The sequence below is a fragment of the Peromyscus eremicus genome, chromosome 6, assembly GCF_949786415.1.
Source record: "Peromyscus eremicus chromosome 6, PerEre_H2_v1, whole genome shotgun sequence".
In the NCBI taxonomy this organism is placed as follows: Eukaryota; Metazoa; Chordata; class Mammalia; order Rodentia; family Cricetidae; genus Peromyscus; species Peromyscus eremicus.
In genome coordinates, this window is record NC_081421.1 from 37260882 (window position 1) to 37269525 (window position 8644).

Below are 8644 nucleotides of genomic sequence, written 5' to 3' on the forward strand. Positions count from 1 at the left end.
TCAACTGAGATAGATACATTCATGTAACCACCACACTTGAGCCTTCTTTGCAAGCAGCTTTAGATCCGCAATGCACTTGGCAATGGTCTCCTTTTCCTGCTGTGCAGAAATGCTCTCCACCACATTCTTCTCCACCCAGTTTATCATGTGCTCTTCTTCCTTGTGATGCAGCATGTCCTGTACAGAAATATGGCAGTCCAGGCGCTTCTTTACCTCCTTATATGCTCTATATAGCCGTTCCCGGTAGGTGACTTCCAAGGCCAAGGCAATATTATTCCTCTGAACATCAAAGAGGTAACGGAGCTTCTGAACCAGTGCCTGCTGTGCCTTCTCCATGTCAATTGCATCCTGGATCTGTTTCATGCTTGCTTGCTTGACTTCTTCCAGTTGAGCAATTTTTTGCTCATTAAGTTTATCAAGAAATTCTGCAATAGAAGCACCATATTTCTTAACCACTTAGCCAATCAACCCTACTACTGTTATGGTAGAGAAGGTCTCTGGGGTAATCACATACATTTCTTTGGAGAGGAAATACAAGCTGAGCCCAGTTCCAAGCATGTAGGGTCCTGTTACACCAGTTTTAGGGTAAAGGAACTGGAAATATTCTTCAGGGATCAGCCCAAGACGTACTTTTCCTCCATATTCGGGAAGAGGTGGTACAGGGGCAAGACGTAGCTGTCCTGTGTGAAAGACCTTTGTTGCCTGCAATACCCCTGGTCCCAGGATAGCCGCATTTTTCAGACCCCGGGGCAGAAAGTAACACCCGGGACAGCCTGGTCTGCAAACACACAGCGATCTTCGCATCCCTATGACCCCAACCTGAGACTATCAGGGGCAGGAACAAGATCTCATTGAGCATTTTTTAATTCACTCATTAATATGAAAAAGCAACCTTAAAGTAAGATTATGATACCTTGAATTTACAAGTTTTTGAATTTTTGCCTTTCATTTTCTTGTTAGTAAACACTTTTTAAAAAGTCTTTAGTAAACCTTGCTTTTATAAAAAATCTTTTTGTTATTCTTTTGCTTCTTTTTACTTTGAATTCATCTAATCTTTTCTTCTTAGAACATTTTTCCATTTAAGTAAGCCAGTTCTTTAAATTTTGATTTTTTTAATGATAAAACAAGGCTTTACTTAATGTTGAGAAGGGATCCAAAACATTGTATCAAAACAGTTATTTTAATGATGAAAACTAAAAGCCCTTCTTAATTTTAACTTGTAGTCTTAATTATCTGTGATGGTGATGTGTTTTCTTGTTACTGTCATCCCTTGTTCATATTTAGAGTACCTATTTCTAGTTTAAATTAGCACATTAAATTATTTATGCAGATAGTTATCTCTTCACCCTTCCACCTCAAAAAGATACTTTCGATCACCAGAATTAGATACATTCACTTATAATAATTTTCACAAAAACTCAATCATGTAAAATGACTTGTGAAGATTTGTTAGTAGGAAAGAATGGTAACTGGGGGCATGAGAGCAGGTATTCTCAAAGGTGACATTGAGCAGAGAGTCTTGAATGAAGTAAAGGGGACATAATGTGACATGACATCACACTCTGTACCATCTTTGCTGTGGAACACTGACTCATCTTTCCTGTCATATTATGTGCCACAGAATCCAGGAACGTTTCCTTAACTTCTGATGAAGCCTGGTAGAAAGATGAAAATTAAGGGCCATAGAGAAGAGAGGGGACCTCTCCTCTTGGATCTCACTGGCTGAGATTCAAGAATGTGCACACAACTGATGAAATCAACTATAAAGATTGCCTTCATACAGACACTACTCCTTTATTCTGGTATTTCAAACAGAAATTAAATTAGCTGTTAAAACAGCTAACCACTCAGGCCTAGGGCCAGAAGTGCATGGAACTTAACCTCATCTACACTCCATTCTCATCTGTAAACCTAAACACTATATATCATAAAGAATGTTGTACTTTCATTCACCAAAGGAATTTCTGTAAGATGAGAAATATACATAAACCAGCTCATACTTCTTTACTTAAACTTTGTTTATATATCGATCACGATTGTGAATTATGTCTTTTGAGCCATCTAAGTTCAAAAGCCACACAGTGATTTGCCCAGCATGAGCAAGACCTTGGGTTCAATCCACAATACCATAAAAACAAAACCAAACAAACCATAAATAAAACATATTATCACTTGATAAATTCCAACCCTTCTTTGTGCTCACTCATCCTGGAATTCTTGTTTTAAGTAAAAATCAAAATTCTGGATGGGAGAGATAGCTCAATAGATAAAATGCTTGCTTTATAAACATTAAAATTGGAATTTTGGCCGGGCGGTGGTGGCACACGCCTTTAATCCCAGCACTCAGGAGGCAGAGCCAGGAGGATCTCTGTGAGTTCGAGGCCAGCCTGGGCTACCAAGTGAGTCCCAGGAAAGGCACAAAGCTTCACAGAGAAACTCTGTCTCGAAAAACCAAAAAAAAAAAAAAAATTGGAATTTTGATTCCCCAGAAGCACATAAATATTCAGGGAGTGTTAAGAGATTTAGAACCCTACCACTGGCCACACTCTGTGGTTAAGAAGGACATTGAGACTGGACCTGACTTTCACCTGATCTTCAGTCACCCTGGGAAGTCAGGAAAGGCACTGAGACTTAAAACTGACCCCACCACAGATCATCCTGTGAGGCCAAGACTCCCACCGGAAGCTAATCCCCACCCAGCCCTCTATTGCTCATTGCCTTTTGTAGCTATTTCTTGTCTATAGTCTATCCAAGATCAGTAGAGCAGGGTGTCCGAAGCTTTTCACCCTTTCTCTTCCTCTTTACTCTTTCTTTTACTTTTTTCAAATAACATAGGCTTCCCTGGTATACAGGAACTCTGTTACTCAGCCTCCAGAGTGATTGAACTCTTCTGCTTTATCTGAATGCATAATGCTACTCCTTTTTTTCTAGTTTACCATCACCCAAACTTCGTACAGCCTATTCTGTTTGTTGTTGCCTCTACCATTCCCACTTCTATGTACACCATCTGCTTGACTTCCTACCTAGCAATGAAATAATCAATAATCCCATTTCTTGTTTCTCTTTCCATAATTTCTACACTCATACCCTGCAATAACCAATGGACTATTGCTCACAGTACTATCAGTATTCTTTTACTCCTGAAAACAATTGGTCCTTAAGGAGTAGCTGAGTTGTATTAAACGACTACTCCATTTCATGGCTATAGCAGATGACTCTCGACTCTCAGGGGAGATCTGGACTACAGCCTGGTGTTCTGAACATCAGTATAAAAGAAGAAAGCATCATCTCAATCCTACTGCACCCCACGTATCTAGTATCTCTAACATTGCAAACAACTCCACTGAAAGAAGAAAAGAAACTATGGGGAGACCTGCCCCCACTTTTCCCCAGAGTACTCTTGAGTAGGGAGAAGTAAGAAATATTTAGATAAAAATATAGAGGGGAGAGAGACAGATGGAAACACAGAATAGCCTCAGGAGGGCCTGGATCCTTATCTACTGGCCCCTTCTGGCTCTTCTAAAGGGCTATTTATAGAAATGCCAAAGGGTGGTGCAAAAGACCTCCCCCTAGCACAGCCAAGTGCAGACCCTTCCAAACACCTGGTAACCATGCACATGATTAATCCATCGCTTTATGCAGCCCTTCTGGGTAAAGCAAGCTCAGATCTCACTAGGAAACCTTTGTGGGCTCCCACAGGAGACCTGTATTGAAAAAGAAGAGAAAAATAACTTAGCCAGTAATCTAATCCCAGATAAACTCATGTGGGCAAATACTAGCACAAGAAATATAGAATGTAATATCATATATCTCCTCCAAAAGTTACAAATTCCACAGCAAGTCCCCAGGGGAGAACATTAAATGAAACTCTAGAGACACTAATCAAAAGAACAATTATAAATGTGTTGAAAGATATCAGAGAAGATGTGAATGAACTCATTGAGTTCCAAGAGAATACAAACAGATGAATGAAGTAAGGTAGTCAATTAAGGATATGAAAATAGAATTTAATAAAGAGAAGTGCTAAAAAAAAGGAAGTGTAATAGGATGAAAATGAAAATTCAGTTAGTCATAAAACATTCAGTGGAAAGCTTTCCCAAGGGAATTGAAGACACTGTAGAAGACAAACTTGTCAGAGCTTGAAGACAAGGTTGAGGAATCAGATCAGTTAGTGACAATCTGTGTGTGTGTGTGTGTGTGTGTGTGTGTGTGTGTGTGTGTGTGTGTTTAATGTATGCAGAAGCTGGAGATGTCTCTCAGTTAATAGAGTGCCTGCCTAGCATGTATGAAACTCCAAGTTTCACCGGCACCTAAGAATATGGGTGGCATTAGCCTGTAAGTAACTGCTCAGGCAAGAGGATCAGAAGTTCAGGGTAATCTTCAGCTATATAGTGAGTTTAAGGTCAGCCTAGACTATATGAAACTCTGTCTCAAAAAACCAATAAATGAAAAAATATAAAATAAAACATGAAAAAAATGAATAAGTAGAACACACAAGATCTTTAGGATGTCATGAAAAGAGACAATTACAAATTATGAGAATAAAATGAAAAATAATTATATGCAAACAGCATAGAAATTATTTTCAATGATTTCATAGAAGAAAACTTCCATGATTTAGGGAAAGTGATATCTATTCACATATAAAAAGCACACAAAGAGCTGGGCATTGGTGGTACACACCTTTAGTCTTTACTCCCAGCACACAGGAGGCTGAGGCAGGTGGATCTCTGTGAGTTCAAGACCAGCTTGGTCTACAGAGTGATTTCCAGAACAGCTAGAGTTGTTACACAGAGAAACTGTCTCAAACAAGCAAGCAAACAAATATGGCCAGAAAAGCTGCTCCACATGTCATATCATAGTCAAAACTCTATATACAGGAGGAAAAAGGTGCAAGAAAGGAGGACCACACACTATACAAAGGCTAGCCCTTCAGAATAGCAGCTGATTTTTCTGTAGAAACAAGAAAAGTCAGAAGTACTTGGAAAGATACATATTGAGTTCTGAAAGATCACACTGTCAAACAAGACTGTTAACCAACAGAATTATGATTGAAGGAGCAAGAAATGCTTTGAGTAATTTTTTTAAAAGCTCAGTGGAATTGATCATGGCCAAGCCACAGGCCTGAAGAGGTTAGTTACTACAAGGAACGCTTTAGGTTGAAGAGAAAGATAGCACATCAAAGAGGCTACAGGGAAAATTTGAATGATGCTAATTCAAGTGTTTAAGAAAGAAAAATATGAAATGCAAGAGACCACAAAATTAACAAAAAGACAGAAATCAATACATCTTTCAATAACAATACTCAATAGTCTCAATTCCTCTATCAAAAGACACAGACTAGCAGATTGGATTAGAAAACCGAATCCTTGTTCCCCCTGCCTTCAAGAAACACACATTCCCATCAAAGAGAAAGTATCTTAGGAAGGATGGAGAAAAGAATTCAAAGCAAATGAAAAAAAGAAACAAGCATCACTATTCTAATATCAGACAAAATAGACTTCAATTTAAATCAAGTGTCATTTAATTCTAATCAAGGGAACAATCCATAAAGAACACATTATAATTTGAAACATATACATATCTGACATAAGCAGGCACATTTCATAAAAAAAGTATTTCCAGTTATGAAGTCACATATTAACTCTAACACAGTAGTAGTGGGTGACTTCAATACTTCACCACCATCTTTAAAAAGATGAGATAAATAATTCAAACAAATATAATAAAATTAAAGCAATAATTAAAAAAGAACTTCCAACTAAAAACAGCCGGAGTCCACATGGATTCACTGCAAATTCTACCAGCTGTGCAAGAAGAATTAACATGAATACTTCTCAAATTATTCTGTAAAATAGAGAAAGGTCATTGTAGATGAATTTCTAAATGGTCTTATTAAATAAAAAACATGGAGCCTGATATGGGGTAAAAGCCTTAGAGAGATCAGGAAAACAGGGAAAACCACAGCTAACCTTACCTGACCAACTTGGCAGCTTCCAAACGCAGTTTACTTCCTGTCTACCCACAGCTATATACCTTGCTGCTCTACCCTCTGATTTGTTCTCTCTGTCCTGCTACATCACTTCCTCTTCCTGCCCAGCTCTGTCACTTTCTGTCTGTCTGTACAGACCTCCAGACCTCCATGGTTAACTAGTGTTGGAATTTAAGGCATGTGCCACCACACCTGGCTGTTTCCTGGCCTTGAACTCACAGAGATCCAAACAGATCCCTGCCTGTCAAGTGATAGGATTAAGGGCTTGTGCTACTGTTGCCTGACTTCTTTGTTTATTTATAATGGCTGCTTTTCCCTCTGATCTCCAAGCAAGCTTTATTTATTAAAGCACAAATAAAATATCACCACAGGTCATTTTCAAAAATTTTCATAAAGCCAGTATTAACCCTATGCCAAAACAAAACATTAAGAGAAAATTGTAGCCCAATTTCATGGATTAACACAGATGCGATAATAATAATAAATAAACTGCTTGTAAATTAAATGAAACGAAACAAAAAAAATCATTTGTCTTTATCAAGTTGTCTTCATTCCAGAACGTAAGGATTATTCAACATATGTAAATCAGTAAATATAGTTCATCACATAAATGGTTTCAATGACTGAAGCCACATAATCATTGTAATACACATGGAAACAATCTTTGATTAAATCTGACATCCTGTCATGATCAAAGCCCTGTAGAGATCGTGGACAGAGGAAACATATTTCATCATAATAAAAGTTATATATGGCAAACCTGTAGCCTGTGTTTTAAAACATGAAGAAAAACTTGGATTCTCACTACTATCAGGAAGAAAACAATAGTATGTATTTTCTCTACTCAGATTCAAGATAGTATTTGAAGTTTTAACTAAAGCAATAGACAAGAGAAAATGAAAGGGATTCAAACTGAAAAGGAAGAAGTCAAAATATTTCTGCATATGAATGACTCTATATACAAAAGATTTTAAAGACCTCATCAGAAAACACCCAGAGTGGATAACTCATGCAGTTCACAAAGACTCTTAGCAAAGTAGCAAAAAAACAAATTTAACATACACAAATAAGAAACTTTCCTACATACCTGTGACAAATTCCCTGAGAAAGGAATCAGGAAAAGAATCTCATTTACAAAAGCCTCAAAGAAACATCTTGATCTCTCATATTCCAATCCCCACCTGTCTCCCGTCCACCCTCAAAATTATTCTGGTACATGGGGTGGGTGGGGAATGTGGAGCGGGAGAGTACTGGGAGAGATGCTGGAATTGGGACGCGAAGTAGAAACTTAGGGCGATGAAACTCCCTGGAATCCACAAATGTGACCTGAGCGAAGACTCTTAGTAATAGGGGATATGGAGCCTGAACTGGCCCTCTTTGGTAACTGAGCAAGGCTTCCAATGGTGGGACTGTGACATCAACCCAGCCACAAGACCTTAGACCTACAATCTGTCCTGCCTCCAAGATGTGCTGGGGTAATGTTGGTGTAAAACTTATGGGAGTGGTCAACCAATGACTTGTAAAGCCACTATGGAACTCAGTACAGTGGCTCCCCAGAAAGTTGGGGATCGATCTACTTCAAAATCCAGCTCTACGGGCTGGAGGGATAGCTCAGCCGTTAAAGGCTAGGCTCACAACCAAAATCCAGCTCTACTATTCTTGGGCATTTCATCCCACCAACAGAGACATGTTTTCAACCATGTTCATTGCTGCTCTAGTCATAGTAGCCAGAAACTGGAAACAAACTAGATATCTTTCAACAAAAGAATGAATTAAGAAAATTTGGTACATTTACACAGTGGAGTATTACTCAGCTGTTTAAAAAAATTGTCATAAATTTTTTCAGGCGAGTGTATGAAACTAGAAAAAAAATTCCAGACCCAAAAGATGAATATTGGTGTGCATTAACTTATATATGACTCATATATGGATATTAGCCATTAAATAAATGATAACCAAGCTACAATCCATAATCCCAGAAAGGTCAGGTATTGAGGAAAGGACTGGGGGGATACATAGATCTCCTGGGGAGTAGGAAATAGAATAAATTTTTTGGGGGTGGACTGTTGTACAGAGGAGGGGGATGGGAATGAGAAGATTAAATTGGGGAGACAGAGGAGAGACGGAGTTGAGAGGAGGAGTCCAGGGAAGAACAGCTAGAATTGAGGGGCATTTGTGGGGTGTCATGGAAATTTAGTGCAATGGAAACTTCCTAAAGTATATGAAGGCAATGCTAATGAAGTCTACAAATAATGTGGGAGGTGGAGTCTCAGCTGGCCATCTCTTGTCACCAAATGAAGCTTTCAGGACTGGGTTACAATCATTTGAGTTGTTGTTGTCCAAAGGGGTCCCATGGAAATCCCCAACAACCCAGATTGTTGGCAAAACAATAGCTCTCCACAAGCTGACAGCAGGACCCCATTGCTGACAACAACACCTACACAACTCATTGAACATGGAGAGGTAGAGCTGGTGCCTTCATAGACCCAAACCCCATGACCTAGTGCTTTTTGCATGGGAAGGTACTCTGCAGGCTACCGAAAGAGAAACAGAAACACCAACATAGCCACAAAACCTTTGATCTGCAATCTGTCCTGCTGCAAAGTATTCTAGGTCAATGGTGTCCCAAAAACTCATGGAAGTAACCTACCA

At 38.9% G+C, this 8644-nt stretch overlaps 1 pseudogene; it reads right to left on the bottom strand.

Annotated features, from left to right (window-relative positions):
- Window positions 1–804, bottom strand: LOC131913708 (ATP synthase F(0) complex subunit B1, mitochondrial-like; annotated as a pseudogene).
- Window positions 805–8644: the final 7840 nt, after the last annotated feature.